The sequence below is a fragment of the Lolium perenne genome, chromosome 3 (genome assembly GCF_019359855.2).
Source record: "Lolium perenne isolate Kyuss_39 chromosome 3, Kyuss_2.0, whole genome shotgun sequence".
Lineage (NCBI taxonomy): Eukaryota > Viridiplantae > Streptophyta > Magnoliopsida > Poales > Poaceae > Lolium > Lolium perenne.
In genome coordinates this window covers 299,517,387-299,535,796 of record NC_067246.2, presented here as the reverse complement: position 1 = coordinate 299,535,796, position 18,410 = coordinate 299,517,387, and positions in this window count along the sequence as shown.

Sequence of the window (18,410 nt, the reverse complement as noted above, 5' to 3'; positions counted from 1 at the left end):
CTTGTGGGTCATCAAGACTATTTTCTGGCGCCGTTGCCGGGGAGTGAAGCGATATTGGTAAGGGAAATTTCTACTATTTGTGCTGATTTTATTTCTGCCTGCTGCTATAATTCATTATGGAGAGATCGTCTCTTGAGTGTTTATTTGGGAAATCTACTACTACTGCAAAGGTAGTGGATGAGGCACCAGGTAAGGAAGAAATACCATACAAAATACCTATGAAAATTATTGAACGTGTAGTGGGTAACCGTTATACAAGGGATGGAACTGTCCACCCTGGAGATCATTTACTGTTCTTACATGAATTATGCGGTTTATTCAAGTGTGCAGGTATTGCTATGGATGAAGTGAGGAAGAAATTATTCTCTATATCGCTGTCTGGTAAAGCGGCGCATTGGTATAGATTACTGGATAATGGGGATTCTCTTGAATGGAATGATATTGTGCCCCGGTTTTATTCTAAGTTCTATCCTCCAAGTGAGATTCACAAAGATCGGAATCGCATATATAATTTTTGGCCTCATGAAGGAGAGAGTATTGCCCAAGCATGGGGGAGATTGAAGTCTTTAATGCTCAAATGCCCCATTCATGAGCTTCCTGGTAATATTATTATTGATAATTTCTATGCAAGACTTTCTTTTCAAGACAAGACCTTGCTGGATACTTCTTGTTCTGGATCATTTACACGCAACAAGGAAGAGTTTAAAAGGGACCTTCTTAATCGGATCCAAGAAAATGAGAAGGATGGGAGAACGACAAGGATAGAGAATCAGGTATAAATTATGATTATAAATGCATTGAAGCTTTTATGGATACTGATAAATTTCGTAATATGAGTGCTACTTATGGTCTTGATTCTCAAGTTGCTGCAAATCTTTATAAAGCTTTTGCTTCTCATTATGAATTGCCTAAGAAGAACTTTGATAAGTATCATGAACCGTATAAAGATAAAATTGATTCATCTATAAATAAATGTGTTGTAGTTGAAACTGTTGATCATGTTATTCCTGAAGCTTATATTGAAAAAACTCCTTTCCTGCTAAAATGAAGGAGTACTCTGTTATAAATAGTGCGGTTCATAAAAGTGAAAAGAAACCTATAGAACCTGAAGAAAAAATAAAAGTTGAACCTGCTGTTGCAATAATTAAAGATCTTGTGACTGAAAATGTGGAGGATGGTCATATTATTTTCTGTGAAGATGCCTCTAATATTGTTTCGCATCCTAATAAGTCTAGGAAAGCTAGTGTTCCTATGCTATCTGTTAGAATTGGTGATCATTGTTATTATGGTTTATGTGATATTGGTGCAAGTATTAGTGCTATTCCTTATGAGCTTTACACGGAGATTATGCACGAAATTGGTTCTTGTGAACTTGAAGATATTGATGTGGTTATTCGGCTGGCTAATAGAGAAACTATCTCTCCAATTGGTATTGTTCGAGATGTGGAAGTTCTATGTGGTAAGATTAAATATCCTGCTGACTTTTTGGTACTTGGTTCTGCTGCTAGTAAATATTGTCCTATTATTTTTGGTAGACCTTTTCTAAATACTTGTGGAGCTATTATAGATTGCAAGAAAGAGAAAATTTTGACTAAATTTGCTGGTGAATCTTATGAGTTTAACTTCTCTAAATTTATCAAAACTCCTTATAAAGTTGATTCGCCTAATAGTGATTTTAAAGTTGAACAGTGTGCATCTATTGCTCTTGCTCCTAGTAATCCTTTGCAGCAACATTTGGAGAATAGTGAGAGTGAAGTTTTTAGGGAAGAAAGAGATGAGCTTGATGAAATTTTCCTTCGTCAACCTATTCTTAAGCATGATTTACCGGTGGAAGATCTGGGTAGAACGCCACCACCAAAGGAAGATCCTGTCTTTGATTTAAAACCATTGCCTGATAATCTTAAATATGCTCATATTGATGATAAGAAAATATATCCTGTTATTATTAGTTCTAAGCTTTCAGAGTTTGAAGAAGAAAGGTTATTGGAAATACTGAAGAAACACCGAGGTGCTATTGGCTACACTCTTGATGACTTGAAGGGGATTTCTCCCTCTATTTGCCAACACGCCATTAATATGGAAGATGATGCGAAGCCTGTTGTTGAACCTCAGCATCGTCTAATTCCTAAGATGAAGGATATGGTAAGAAATGAGGTATTAAGACTCCTTGAAGCTGGTATTATATATCCTATTGCTGATAGTAGATGGGTTAGTCCTGTGCATTGTGTTCCTAAGAAAGGAGGAATGACTGTTGTGCCTAATGATAATGATGAGCTCATACCTCAAAGAGTAGTTGTAGGGTATAGAATGTGCATTGATTATCGAAAAGTTAATAAGGTTACTAAGAAAGATCATTACCCTTTGGCTTTTATTGATCAAATGTTAGAAAGGTTATCTAAAAATACTCATTTTTGCTTTCTTGATGGTTATTCTGGGTTTTCACAAATTGCTGTTAAAACTAAAGATCAAGAGAAAACCACTTTCACTTGTTGATACGTCTCCGACGTATCGATAATTTCTTATGTTCCATGCCACATTATTGATGTTATCTACATGTTTTATGCACACTTTATGTCATATTCGTGCATTTTCTGGAACTAACCTATTAACAAGATGCCGAAGTGCCGCTTCTGTTTTTACTGCTGTTTTTGGTTTCAGAAATCCTAGTAACGAAATATTCTCGGAATCGGACGAAATCAATGCCCAAGTTCCTATTTTCACCGGAAGCATCCAGAACACCCGGGAAGGACCAGAGGGGGGGCACTGGGCCCCCAGACCATAGGCCGGTGCGGCCCAGGCCCTGGCCGCGCCGCCCTATGGTGTCGTCGCCCCTTCGACCCTCCTGCGCCGCCTCTTCGCCTATTTAAAGCCCCTGGATCGAAAACCCTGATACGATTGACGAAAACCACAGAAACCTTCCAGAGCCGCCGCCATCGCGAGGCCAAGATCTGGGGGACAGGAGTCTCTGTTCCGGCACGCTGCCGGAACGGGGAAGTGCCCCCGGAAGGCTTCTCCATCGACACCGCTGCCATCGACACCGCCATCTTCATCACCGCTGCTGCTCCCATGAGGAGGGAGTAGTTCTCCATCGAGGCTCGGGGCTGTACCGGTAGCTATGTGGTTCATCTCTCTCCTATGTACTTCAATACAATAATCTCATGAGCTGCCTTACATGATTGAGATTCATATGATGATGCTTGTAATCTAGATGTCATTATGCTAGTCAAGTGAGTTTTACTTATGTGATCTCCGGAGACTCCTTGTCCCACGTGTGTAAAGGTGACAGTGTGTGCACCGTGTGGGTCTCTTAGGCTATATTTCACAGAACACTTATTCACTGATGAATGGTATAGTGAGGTGCTTATTTATATCTCTTTATGATTGCAATGTGTTTGTATCACAATTTATCTATGTGCTACTCTAGCAATATTATTAAAGTAGTTCTATTCCTCCTGCACGATGTAATGGTGACAGTGTGTGCATCCGTGTTAGTACTTGGTTTATGCTATGATCATGATCTCTTGTAGATTATGAAGTTAATTATTGCTATGATAGTATTGATGTGATCTATTCCTCCTACATATGCATGAAGGTGACAGTGTGCATGCTATGTTAGTACTTGGTTTAGTCTTTTGATCTATCTTACACTATAAGGTTACTTAAATATGAACATTTAATTGTGGAGCTTGTTAACTCCGGCATTGAGGGTTCGTGTAATCCTACGCAATGTGTTAATCATCCAACGAGAGTGTAGAGTATGCATTTATCTATTCTGTTATGTGATCAATGTTGAGAGTGTCCACTAGTGAAAGTGTAATCCCTAGGCCTTGTTCCTAAATACTGATATCGCTGCTTGTTTACTGTTTTACTGCGTTACTACTGCTGCAATACTACCACCATCAACTACACGCCAAATAAGCTATTTTACGGCACCGTTACTCTTGCTCATATATATTCATACCACCTGTATTTCACTATCTCTTCGCCGAACTAGTGCACCTATTAGGTGTGTTGGGGACACAAGAGACTTCTTGCTTTGTGGTTGCAGGGTTGCATGAGAGGGATATCTTTGACCTCTTCCTCCCTGAGTTCAATAAACCTTGGGTGATCCACTTAAGGGAAAACTTGCTGCTGTTCTACAAACCTCTGCTCTTGGAGGCCCAACACTGTCTACAGGAAAAGGAGGGGGAAGTAGACATCAAGCTATTTTCTGGCGCCGTTGCCGGGGAGGAAAGGTAAAAGGTACTCACACTCCAGACCTCGGCTACTAAGCTATTTTCCGGCACTGTAAGTACTCGAAGCTATTTCCTTTAGATCCTGCAATTGCATCTTTTTGTTTCTTGTTTACACTAGTTTGGCATAATGGACAAGAATGAGCTTCTTATTCTATTTCCTGATTTAAAACATGGATTGTTTGATGCGAAAATTAAAAAACCTATGGAATCTTATTTGCATGCTGGTAGTAATATTAGTATGAACGCTTTGAACACCATTGTTGATAATGATATAGAAAGTTCTAAGCTTGGGGAAGCTGGTTTTCATGATCTTTTTAGTCCCCCAAGCATTGAGGAGAAAATTTTCTTTGATGATACTTTGCCTCCCATATATGATGATTATAATGATAGTGGTCTTTTGGTGCCACCTACTATGGAGAGTAAATTTTGTTGTGATTATACTATGCCTCCTACACTTGATGAGAATAATAATGATAGCTACTTTGTTGAATTTGCTCCCACTATTACTAATAAAATTGATTATGCTTATGTGGAGAGTAATAATTTTATGCATGAGACTCATGATAAGAATGCTTTGTGTGGTAGTTACATTGTTGAGTTTGCTCATGATGCTACTGAAAGTTATTATGAGAGAGGAAAATATGGTTGTAGAAATTTTCATGTTACTAAAATACCTCTCTATGTGCTGAAATTTTTGAAGCTACACTTGTTTTATCTTCCTATGCTTGTTACTTTGCTCTTCATGAACTTGTTTATTTACAAGATTCCTATGCATAGGAAGTATGTTAGACTTAAATGTGTTTTGAATTTGCCTCTTGATGCTCTCTTTTGCTTCAAATACTATTTCTTGCGAGTGGATCATTAAAACTGCTGAGCCCATCTTAATGGCTATAAAGAAAGAACTTCTTGGGAGATAACCCATGTGTTATTTTGCTACAGTACTTTGTTTTATATTTGTGTCTTGGAAGTTGTTTACTACTGTAGCAACCTCTCCTTATCTTAGTTTTGTGTTTTGTTGTGCCAAGTGAAGCCTCTAATCGAAGGTTGATACTAGATTTGGATTTCTGCGCAGAAACAGATTTCTATCTGTCACGAATCTGGGCTGTTTTCTCTGTAGAAAAATCAGAAAAATATGCGAATTTACGTGCGTGTTCCTCAAATATGTACGCAACTTTCATTAGTTTTGAGTTTTCTGATCTGAGCAACGGAAGTATTTATTAGAAATTCGTCTTTACGGACTGTTCTGTTTTGACAGATTCTGCCTTTTATTTCGCATTGCTTCTTTCGCTGTGTTGGGTGGATTTCTTTGTTCCATTACCTTCCAGTAGCTTTGAGCAATGTCCAGAAGTGTTAAGAATGATTGTGTCACCTCTGAACATGTGAGTTTTTGATTATGTACTAACCCCTCTAATGAAGTTTATGAGAAGTTTGGTGTGAAGGAAGTTTTCAAGGGTCAAGAGAGGAGGATGATATACTATGATCAAGAAGAGTGAAAGCTCTAAGCTTGGGGATGCCCCGGTGGTTCACCCCTGCATATATCAAGAAGATTCAAGTGTCTAAGCTTGGGGATGCCCAAGGCATCCCCTTCTTCATCGACAAATTATCAGGTTCCTTCTCTTGAAACTATATTTTTATTCGGTCACATCTTATGTGCTTTGCTTGGAGCGTCTGTATGTTTCTTATTTTTGTTTGTGTTTGAATAAATTGGATTACATCATGCTTGTGTGGGAGAGAGACACGCTCCGCTGGTTCATATGAACACATGTGTTCTTAGCTTTTAATTTTCATGGCGAAGTTTCTTCTTCGTTAAATTGTTATATGGTTGGAATTGGAAAATGATACATGTAGTAATTGCTATAATGTCTTGGGTAATGTGATACTTGGCAATTGTTGTGCTCATGTTTAAGCTCTTGCATCATATGCTTTGCACCCATTAATGAAGAAATACATAGAGCATGCTAAAATTTGGTTTGCATATTTGGTTTCTCTAAGGTCTAGATAATTTCTAGTATTGAGTTTGAACAACAAGGAAGACGGTGTAGAGTCTTATAATGTTTTCAATATGTCTTTTATGTGAGTTTTGCTGCACCGGTTCATCCTTGTGTTTGTTTCAAATAAGCCTTGCTAGCCTAAACCTTGTATCAAGAGGGAATACTTCTCATGCATCCAAATACTTGAGCCAACCACTATGCCATTTGTGTCCACCATACCTACCTACTACATGGTATTTCTCCGCCATTCCAAAGTAAATTGCTTGAGTGCTACCTTTAAACAATTCAAAATTTATCACCTCTGATTTGTGTCAATGTTTTATAGCTCATGAGGAAGTATGTGGTGTTTATCTTTCAATCTTGTTGGGCAACTTTCACCAATGGACTAGTGGCTTCATCCGCTTATCCAATAATTTTGCAAAAAGAGCTGGCAATGGGATTCCCAGTCCCAAATTAATTAACAAAAATAGACACTCGTCCATGGTATGTGATTGTTGGACGGCACCCGAAGATTCGGTTAGCCATGGCTTGTGTAAGCAAAGGTTGGGAGGAGTGTCATCATAATAAAACTAAAATAAAAAGGCACTCCTTCATGATATGAGATTGTTGGCAGGCACCCGAGGATTCGGTTAGCCATGGTTTGTGAAAGAAAGGTTGGAAGGAGTGCCACCCAAAATAAAATAAAATGGGAGCCGCTCTTTGAAGGTTTGTCTGGCAAGGGGGTTAGAGTACCCGCTACCATTCGTTGACAACAACATACGCCTCTCAAAACTTTATTTTTATGCTCTCTTTATGTTTTCAAAATCAAAGCTCTAGCACAAATATAGCAATCGATGCTTTTCCTCTATGGAGGACCATTTTTTTACTTTCATTGTTGAGTCAGTTCACCTATTTCTCTCCACCTCAAGAAGCAAACACTTGTGTGAACTGTGCATTGATTCCTACATACTTGCTTATTGCACTTGTTATATCGCTTTGCATTGACAATATTCATGAGACATACATGTTACAAGTTGAAAGCAACCGCTGAAACTTAATCTTCCTTTGTGTTGCTTCAATGCCTCTACTTTGAATTATTGCTTTATGAGTTAACTCTTATGCAAGACTTATTGATGCTTGTCTTGAAAATACTATTCATGAAAAGTCTTTGCTTTATGATTCAGTTGTTTACTCATGTCATTACCATTGTTTTGATCATTGCATTCATTACATGTGTTTACAACAGTATGATCAAGTTTATGATGGCATGTCACTCCAGAAATTATCTGTATTATCGTTTTACCTGCTCGGGACGAGCAGAACTAAGCTTGGGGATGCTGATACGTCTCCGACGTATCGATAATTTCTTATGTTCCATGCCACATTATTGATGTTATCTACATGTTTTATGCACACTTTATGTCATATTCGTGCATTTTCTGGAACTAACCTATTAACAAGATGCCGAAGTGCCGATTCACTGTTTCTGCTGTTTTTGGTTTCAGAAATCCTAGTAACGAAATATTCTCGGAATCGGACGAAATCAACGCCCAAGTTCCTATTTCCACCGGAAGCATCCAGAACACCGGGAAGGACCGGAGGGGGCACTGGGCCCCAGGACCATAGGCCGGTGCGGCCCAGGCCCTGGCCGCGCCGCCCTATGGTGTCGTCGCCCCTTCGACCCTCCTGCGCCGCCTCTTCGCCTATTTAAAGCCCCTGGATCGAAAACCCTGATACGATTGACGAAAACCACAGAAACCTTCCAGAGCCGCCGCCATAGCGAGGCCAAGATCTGGGGGACAGGAGTCTCTGTTCCGGCACGCTGCCAGAACGGGGAAGTGCCCCCGGAAGGCTTCTCCATCGACACCGCTGCCATCTCCACCGCCATCTTCATCACCGCTGCTGCTCCCATGAGGAGGGAGTAGTTCTCCATCGAGGCTCGGGGCTGTACCGGTAGCTATGTGGTTCATCTCTCTCCTATGTACTTCAATACAATAATCTCATGAGCTGCCTTACATGATTGAGATTCATATGATGATGCTTGTAATCTAGATGTCATTATGCTAGTCAAGTGAGTTTTACTTATGTGATCTCCGGAGACTCCTTGTCCCACGTGTGTAAAGGTGACAGTGTGTGCACCGTGTGGGTCTCTTAGGCTATATTTCACAGAATACTTATTCACTGATGAATGGTATAGTGAGGTGCTTATTTATATCTCTTTATGATTGCAATGTGTTTGTATCACAATTTATCTATGTGCTACTCTAGCAATATTATTAAAGTAGTTCTATTCCTCCTGCACGATGTAATGGTGACAGTGTGTGCATCCGTGTTAGTACTTGGTTTATGCTATGATCATGATCTCTTGTAGATTATGAAGTTAATTATTGCTATGATAGTATTGATGTGATCTATTCCTCCTACATATGCATGAAGGTGACAGTGTGCATGCTATGTTAGTACTTGGTTTAGTCTTTTGATCTATCTTACACTATAAGGTTACTTAAATATGAACATTTAATTGTGGAGCTTGTTAACTCCGGCATTGAGGGTTCGTGTAATCCTACGCAATGTGTTCATCATCCAACGAGAGTGTAGAGTATGCATTTATCTATTCTGTTATGTGATCAATGTTGAGAGTGTCCACTAGTGAAAGTGTAATCCCTAGGCCTTGTTCCTAAATACTGCTATCGCTGCTTGTTTCTTGTTTTATCGTTACTACTGCTGCAATACTACCACCATCAACTACACGCCAAGCTATTTTTACGCACCGTTGCTACTGCTCATATATATTCATACCACCTGTATTTCACTATCTCTTCGCCGAACTAGTGCACCTATTAGGTGTGTTGGGGACACAAGAGACTTCTTGCTTTGTGGTTGCAGGGTTGCATGAGAGGGATATCTTTGACCTCTTCCTCCCTGAGTTCGATAAACCTTGGGTGATCCACTTAAGGGAAAACTTGCTGCTGTTCTACAAACCTCTGCTCTTGGAGGCCCAACACTGTCTACAGGAAAAGGAGGGGGAAGTAGACATCACTTGTCCCTATGGAACTTATGCTTATAGGCGTATGCCTTTTGGTTTATGTAATGCTCCTGCTACTTTTCAAAGATGCATGTATGCTATTTTTCATGGCTTTTGTGAGAGTATTGTAGAGGTATTTGTGGACGATTTTTCCGTCTATGGTAATTCTTTTGATAATTGCTTGCGGAACCTTGATAAAGTTTTGCAGAGATGTGAAGAAACTAACCTTGTTCTTAATTGGGAGAAATGCCACTTTATGGTTAATGAAGGAATTGTATTGGGACATAAAATTTCCGAGAGAGGTATTGAAGTTGATAGAGCTAAAGTTGAAGCCATTGAGAAGATGCCCTATCCTAGGGATGTTAAAGGTATTCGTAGTGTTCTTGGTCATGCTGGGTTTTATAGGAGGTTTATTAAAGACTTCTCCAAGATTTCAAAGCCTCTTACTAATCTTCTTCAAAAAGACGTACCTTTTGTTTTTGATGATGATTGTAAGGAAGCTTTCGAAACTCTAAAGAAAGCCTTAACAACTGCCCCTATAGTTGAACCTCCTGACTGGAACTTACCATTTGAAATTATGTGTGATGCTAGTGATTTTGCTGTAGGCGCTGTTCTTGGACAGCGAGTAGATAAAAAACTGAATGTTATTCATTATGCTAGTAAAACTCTTGATGCTGCTCAAAGAAATTATGCTACTACTAAAAAGGAATTGTTAGCTGTAGTCTTTGCTTGTGATAAGTTTAGATCTTATATCGTTGATTCAAAAGTTACTTTTCATACTAATCATGCTGCAATTAGATACCTTATGACAAACAAAGATGCTAAGCCAAGGCTTATTAGATGGGTACTTCTTTTGCAAGAATTTGATCTGCATATTGTAGATAGGAAAGGTGCTGATAATCCTGTTGCTGATAATTTGTCTTGATTGGAAAATATTGCTTATGATCCTGTTCCTGTTAATGATAGTTTTCCAAATGAACAATTGGCTGTAATAATATTGAGTTCGCGAGACAGTCCTTGGTATGCTGATTATGCTAACTTTATTGTTTCCAAGTACTTGCCTCCAACCTTTTCAGCTCAGCAAAGGAGGAAATTCTTTTATGACTTGAGGCATTATTTTTGGGATGACCCACATTTATATAAAGAAGGAGTGGATGGTATTCTGCGAAGATGTGTTCCCGAATATGAGCAACAAGAGATATCGTGTAAATGTCATGGGAGTGCTTATGGAGGACATCACGCCGGAGATAGAACCGCGCAAAAAGTTCTACAATCAGGTTTTTATTGGCCAACTCTCTTCAAAGATGCAAGGAAGTTTATTTTATCTTGTGATGAATGTCAAAGGGTTGGTAATATCTCCAGACGCAATGAAATGCCTATGAATTATACTTTTGTTATTGAACCGTTTGATTGTTGGGGATTTGACTTCATGGGACCTTTTCCCTCTTCAGAAGGTAACACTCATATACTTGTTGCTGTTGATTATGTTACTAAATGGGTGGAAGCTATACCTACAAAAAGTGCTGATGGTGAGACCTCTTTAAGAATGCTGTTAGACATTATTTTTCCTAGATTTGGAGTTCCTAGATATATTATGACAGATGGAGGTTCTCATTTTATTCATGGTGGTTTTAGAAAAACTCTTGCTAAATATGGTATTAATCATAGAATTGCTTCCGCTTATCATCCTCAAACTAGTGGGCAAGTAGAACTATCAAATAGAGAAATTAAATCTATCTTGCAAAAGACTGTTAATAAAACTAGAAAGAATTGGGCTAGTAAATTGAAGGAAGCACTATGGGCTTATAGAACTGCTTATAAAAACCCCATGGGAATGTCACCTTATAAAATGGTTTATGGAAAAGCTTGTCATTTACCTTTAGAACTAGAGCACAAAGCTTATTGGGCTGTTAGAGAACTAAACAAAGATCCTAAACTAGCCGGTGATAAGAGGTTGTTGCAATTAAATTCTCTAGATGAATGGAGAAGTGAAGCTTATGAAAATGCTAAACTCTTTAAAGAGAAAGTTAAGAAATGGCATGATAGAAGGATTATCAAAAGAGAGTTTAATATTGGGGATAAAGTCCTATTGTATCGGTCTCGTCTCAGATTCTTTGCAGGGAAATTACTCTCGAAATGGGAAGGACCATATGTTGTTGAGGAGGTGTATCGTTCAGGAGCAATTAAAATTAGTTCCCTCCAAGGCAATGCCACACAAGTGGTGAATGGACAAAGACTCAAGCATTATATCTCAGGTGATTCTTATAATGTAGATGTTGATGTTATTCGAGTGGAAACACCAGAGGCTTTCATCAAAGGTCAAATTGACAGTCCGCCAGAACTCGACTTTGAATAGGTAACAGTACTGGTAATAAAAAGTTCGCGATTTGCTTTCCGAACAATGTTTTTGCTGTTTTTGGAAAATATGAAAAATTACGAGATCGAAACGGAGTGGAAGAGACACACGAGGGCGTGCCCCCATAGGCCGGCGCGGCCAGGCCTTGGCCCGCGCCGCCCTATGAGCTGGCCGCCTCGTTGCCCCTTTCTGACTCTGGTTCGACCTGGTACTTTCCGTTTGTCATAAAAATTACTGCTATATAATCCCCCGGACCCCTGGAGGTCCGTATATCATTTTCTCGCCGTGTTTTGTTTCGAGCTATTTTCTGCCAGGATCTGCTTCGGATCTAGATCCACCATGTCTTCGTCGGGAACTCCAAAGGACAGCTTCTTTGAGGACGTCGTCAACCCGTACATGAATGAGCTGAAGATGCACCCAAAGGAATTGCTGCTCGTAGATGGAGAGTTGCAGATCAAAGATGTCCAGGGTCCTAAAGGAGAAGGAAGCTTGGAAGACAGGGTGGAGAAACTAGAACAAGAGGTATTCAACTACAAGAAGATGGCTGAGCGTGAAGTGGACATCTTTCACAAGATTGTGTCTGAACTTATTGATGGACACAAGAAGGAGACTGCAAAGTTGTGGGACGATATCTTCTCGCTTCACGACACCACCAACAAACTCCAAGCTCAACTCTATGATGTTCAGAATCAAAACTGTGAGTATGAAAACAGGTTTAAACACATAAGTTATGCTGCTAGTTTCAGGATTCCGGAGACCAAGATGTCTTTTGTTGATGGAGAGCCTCTTCCCTGGAAGTCTGATGATGGCAAGGATTCACCATCATCACCGAAGCAGTAATTCATCATCGGTATTGGCATCCCCTTGGTTTGTTCCAAGCTTGGGGGAGTGCCGCGGTATCACATCATCACTACCTTTTACTTTTTATTATCAAGTAGTGTCATATCATGAGTAGGGAAGTTATCATATAAGATGGGTTGCAGTGTGGAAGTATCTCTCCTCTAGTTGGTTGTCTATGTATCCCTTGGTGTGAGTTATCATTATGAAATATTAATGAGAAGTCTTATCATTTACATATTGCACACCTTATTTTAGTTTGCAATTTCTATTATATGATTGATCTTGATTTTAGTATTGGTACCACCTTGGGAGCATTGAGTAAATCTATTTGGTTTTGGCAAACTTAGCATTGGTCAATAGCAACAACACCTTGAGGTTTAAGTAGAAAAGAGAAATATATATAGTTGTTTCATTGTCTTCCTTTCTTGTTAGCTCATAGCTTATTATTCTGAAGTTAAAATTGTTTGTGCTTACAAGAAAGATGCATGATTGTTTCTATCACATGTATATTCGTTTGTTTCCCTCAACTTTTGTGCTTGCTAATTAACCTTGCTAGCCAAAGGCCTGTACTGAGAGGGAATGCCTCTCATGCATCCAAACCTCAACCCAAACCTATGCCATTTGTGTCCACCATATCTACCTACTACATGGTATTTCTCCGCCATTCCAAAGTAAATTGCTTGAGTGCTACCTTTAAAATTTCTATCCTTTACCTCTGCAATATATAGCTCATGGGACAAATAGCTTAAAAACTATCGTGGTGAAGAATATGTACTTATGTGTCTTATTTCTTAGTAAGTTGCTTGTTGAGCGGTAACCATGTTTTCTGGGGACGCCATCAACTCTTACCTTTGTTGAATATCATGTGAGTTGCTATGCATGTTCGTCTTTTCTGAAGTAAGGGCGGTTTTCACAATCAAATGGTTTGAGTATGCATACTGTTAGAGAAGAACATTGGGCCGCTAACTAAAGCCATGATTCATGGTGGAAGTTTCAGTATGGACAGCTAATCCTCAATCTCTTATGAGAATAATAATTGTTGTTGAATGCTTATGCATTAAAGAGGAGTCCATTATCTGTTGTCTATGTTGTCCCGGTATGGATGTCTAAGTTGAGAATAATCAAAAGCGAGAAATCCAATGCGAGCTTTCTCCTTAGACCTTTGTACAGCCGGCATAGAGGTACCCCTTTGTGACACTTGGTTGAAACATATGCTATACAATGATAATCTGTGTTAATCCAAGCTAATTAGGACAAGGTGCGAGCACTATTAGTATACTATGCATGAGGCTTGCAACTTATAAGATGTCTTATACATAACACATATGCTTTATTACTACCGTTGACAAAATTGTTTCTTGTTTTCAAAATGAAAAGCTCTAGCACAAAAATAGTAATCCATGCTTCCCTCTGCGAAGGGTCTGTCTCTTACTTTACGTTGAGTCAGTAAACCTATTCCCCTCCATCTTAAGCAAGCATTTGAGTTGTTGTGATCAAACCATTATATTGTGATTTACTTCATCATGTCTTTTACTCTTCCTTGTTTAGTACAAGTTTTATCTGAATGAATATAGCTTTGAAAGTTATCAATGATTACTATGATTGAGTATGTAAGTTTACCATAAGCTTTAATATGAAAGCGCTGCTCCATAGATAAGTATAATCTGTTAACTGTTCTCTGACCAAGAACAAAGTTTGCCATCACCAACTATGATTTCTTATGCACATTTATTTGTGATTACCTTATACTTGTTTCAAGTTGAGTTATATGAGGAAGTTGTTCACTAGAATGTCTTGTGTGAATGAATATGATGCTTCTTGTCCGTATTTGATTTATCGACTCTTCACTCCATAAACATGTGGTCCTGTTTACCAAGTTCAGTCTCGCTTGGGGACAAGCGAAGTCTAAGCTTGGGGGGAGTTGATACGTCCAATTTGCATCACTATTTTATATCATAATTTGCTGTTATTCATTGATATATTTCATATTTGGAAATGATACTTATGTTATTTCATCTATTTTGCATGTTTCATGATTATTTGGGGATCGCGCACCGGAGCCAGGATTCTCTTTGGAAAAAGCACCGTCGAGAATGCAATATTTCGGAAGATCAACGGTTGACGGAAATTATACGAAAAATCCTATTTTTCCAGATGACGAAGGGAGCCAGAAGGGGGAGCCGAGGGGACCCGAGGTGGGCCCACCTCATAGGCCGGCGCGGCCCAAGGCCTGGCCGCGCCGCCCTGTGAGGAGGGGGCCCACAGCCCTCTCTCGCCTCCTTTTCTTTGCGTACGTCTTCGTCCCGAAAACCTAAGCTCCAGAGGTTACATCGCGAAGAGCCACAGCCGCCTCTGCGGGGCGGAGAACACCAGAGAGAAAAGAGCTCTCCGGCGGGCAGGAATCCGCCGGGGAAATTCCCTCCCGGAGGGGGAAATCGACGCCATCGTCACCGTCATCGAGCTGGACATCATCTCCATCACCATCGTCATCATCTCCATCATCATCACCGCCATCTCCACCGCTGCACCTCGTCACCGCTGTAACAATTCGGGTTGGATCTTGATTGTTTGATAGGGAAAACTCTCCCGGTGTTGATTTCTACTTGTTATTGATGCTATTGAGTGAAACCATTGAACCAAGGTTTATGTTCAGATTGTTATTCATCATCATATCACCTTTGATCATGTTCCATATGATGTCTCGTGAGTAGTTCGTTTAGTTCTTGAGGACATGGGTGAAGTCTAAATGTTAGTAGTGAATTATGGTTGAGTAATATTCAATGTTATGATATTTAAGTTGTGGTGTTATTCTTCTAGTGGTGTCGTGTGAACGTCGACTACACGACACTTCACCTTTATGGGCCTAGGGGAATGCATCTTGTACTCGTTTGCCAATTGCGGGGTTGCCGGAGTGACAGAAACCTGAGCCCCCGTTGGTATATCGATGCAGGAGGGATAAACGAGGATCTCAGAGTTTAAGGCTGTGGTTAGATTTATCTTAATTACTTTCTTGTAGTTGCAGATGCTTGCAAGGGGTATAATCACAAGTATGTATTAGTCCTAGGAAGGGCGGTACATTAGCATAGGTTCACCCACACAGCACTTATCAAAACAATGAAGATTAATCAGCTGTATGTAGCGAAAGCACTAGACTAAAATCCCGTGTGTCCTCAAGAACGTTTGGTCATTATAAGTAAACAAACCGGCTTGTCCTTTGTGCTAAAAAGGATTGGGCCACTCGCTGCAATTATTACTCTCGCACTTTTCTTACTCGTACTTTATTCATCTGTTACATCAAAACCCCCTGAATACTTGTCTGTGAGCATTTACAGTGAATCCTTCATCGAAACTGCTTGTCAACACCTTCTGCTCCTCGTTGGGATCGACATTCTTACTTATCGAAGATACTACGATACACCCCCTATACTTGTGGGTCATCATCGGTCAATAAAGGAATCGAAATCCGGTTTTGGGAAGACCAATGGCTGGGTAATTCGAGTTTAGCTATCATGTTTTGGGACCTGTACTACGTGTGTAATCAACAAGATGTAACAATTAAAGAAGTGTGTGATGGAAATGTGTTGAAACTAACCTTTAGGAGAGTTTTCAACCAAAAAAATGATGGATCAGTGGTACCAACTGGAACAAATTGCTTCGTCTATCCGACTTTCAGATGTGGAAGATAGTTTAGTGTGGAAGCTTGATAGCTATGGCATTTATAGCTCTCAATCGATGTATGCGGTTCTCAATTACCGTGGGGTGACTCCGATGTTTATCCCTGCGGTGTGGAAGCTTAATGTGCCCCCTAGGGTCCAAGTTTTTCTCTGGTTGTTATCACACAATAAATTGCTTACCCGTGATAACCTTGAGAAAAAGCAAAATATTCTTGATAAAACTTGCCTTTTATGCTCTGAAAAGGAAATTGTGAACCATCTGTTCTTTTCTTGTGATATCATGAAAATCATGTGGATAGACGGTTCAACTTTGATTGGAAAGAACCTTGGGGTCAATTTTGAAAGTATTGCCAGATTTTGGATTAGCAATCAAAAGAATGTTGTTACTAACATGATTGTTGCTGCTCTTATGTGGTCAACTTGGAAACATTGAAATAACGTTCTGTTTGGGCGTTGCTCTTGGTCTGGGATGCAGGTGCTCTGGATGCATGTGGTGAAACTACTGAAGAGATTTTCCCATCCCAAATGATGACTTTTTGAGTTCAGAGGACTGGTGGCTGCAAGCAAGGAAAAAAGGCTCCAAAAGTTTTGCGGAGGGATTTCGACACGGTGGCTATTGTAGTGCATTGGCGGATCTGGAAGGAACGGAACGCCCGCATTTTTCAGCAGAATTTCTGAACGATTGGGAGGGTCGTTGAGTTGATCATTGAGGACATCCGTGCCTGGAGGGCGGCTGGTTGCATTGAAGCTTTTTAGTGAGTTGTCTCTACCTGTATGCGGCTGAGGTTTCTCTTAAATCCTTCCCTCCATTGTATTGGAGGTCTTTTGTTTCTTTTATTCGGCTACCTCTGCCGAGTTTGTACCAGACTTTGTACCTTCTTTTCTTCTACCTTAATGAAGTTCGGCCATAGGCCCTTCGAAACTACTGAAGAGATGACAGATGCTATGTCTAGCAAAAAACTTAGAGTTCCTGAAAGGATGCGTGAAACAATTGCAAGCGAAGATGGTGGCAGCCCAGCTCTTACAGTGGCTAGCCCAAGGACACCAGATGTGCTGAGGCCGCGGGCACTGGCAGGCGCTGGCTGAAAAAAACGTGTTGTGTGCCAAAAACTGTAATATGAGTGTCCATTTGCTTGGCTATAAGTTAAACTGTTGTCTTGTACAATCATTTCATTTTCTATGAAGAGTAAAGTTTGATTTAAACCTTCAACTCATAGAGCCGGTTGGAATTGAACCCTCAACTTCGAATACCTGAAATTAGCACCCTAAACTTCTCGATCCCGGCCAAGTCAAACCTCCTACAAGCAAAATGTTATTTGGTGCACCGGGAACCCAAATATCCCAGCTGGGATTAGAGTCTACTCTCTCAACTCCATGGGCCCATATGTCATACCTATCCCATTCACTCATCTCTCTTTGCATCGATTCTTCTCTTTCTCCTCTCCATTTTTTTCTCCGTTGTCGGACCGTTCTTCCTTTACTAAGAGCATCTCCACCGGCAGCCCCCGATAGCGGCCCCGATAGCGTTTTGGGCGTCGGCAGCGAAAATGGGCTCGCACCGGTGCGCTCCAAAGGGCGCCAGCTATTTTTCGAGCCCAATAGAATCGCCGGCATCCCCGTGCCGGCCCCTTGGCGAAGGGCACGAATCGTGCCGCGCGGAGCCGACCTGGTCGCTATTCTCTGCTTCTCTGCTCGAAAGTTGTAGCTCAACCTTCGCATAATTCTCGTTGATGCTAAGCGCACCGTGGAAGTGAGACGTCTCTTCGGCGCTGCACCTCCTCCACGTGTCGCCGCCGTTCACACGCCACGGCGCGTTCCCGCTCTTTCTTCCGGCGGCTTCTGGCATCTTCCCACCTTTTCTCGCGACGCCGACGTCTATAAAGGACCTCCTCCGTTCAATGGTTGCTACCACAGCTACCGGCATCCCTTTCTCCGCCGCAAACACATGTCTCATCGCCTACGCACCACCTACGAAATGATGAACCGCGCCGGTGACGCCAGTTGCCTCCACCACCGTCTCCACCTCCACCTCCATCTCCACCACCACAGGAGTTCGACGTCGACCCGGAGGCTGCGGAGAATAAAGCGTGGGAGGAGGCGGCGCTAGCGGACATCATAGCGGTGTTCGGCGCGACCACGGCGGAAGAGGCGTGCCTGTCCCGGGCGGAGGTGATGGGCGAGCGGTGGTGTGCAGAGCGGGAGCAGCGGCGCCGCCCTGCGGACGAGATGGAGCTGCGGCGGCGTGCGTACGAGCTGTACGAGCGGTAGCACATTCAGGAGCTGCAGGACCGGCTGCAGATGCGGGAGCTC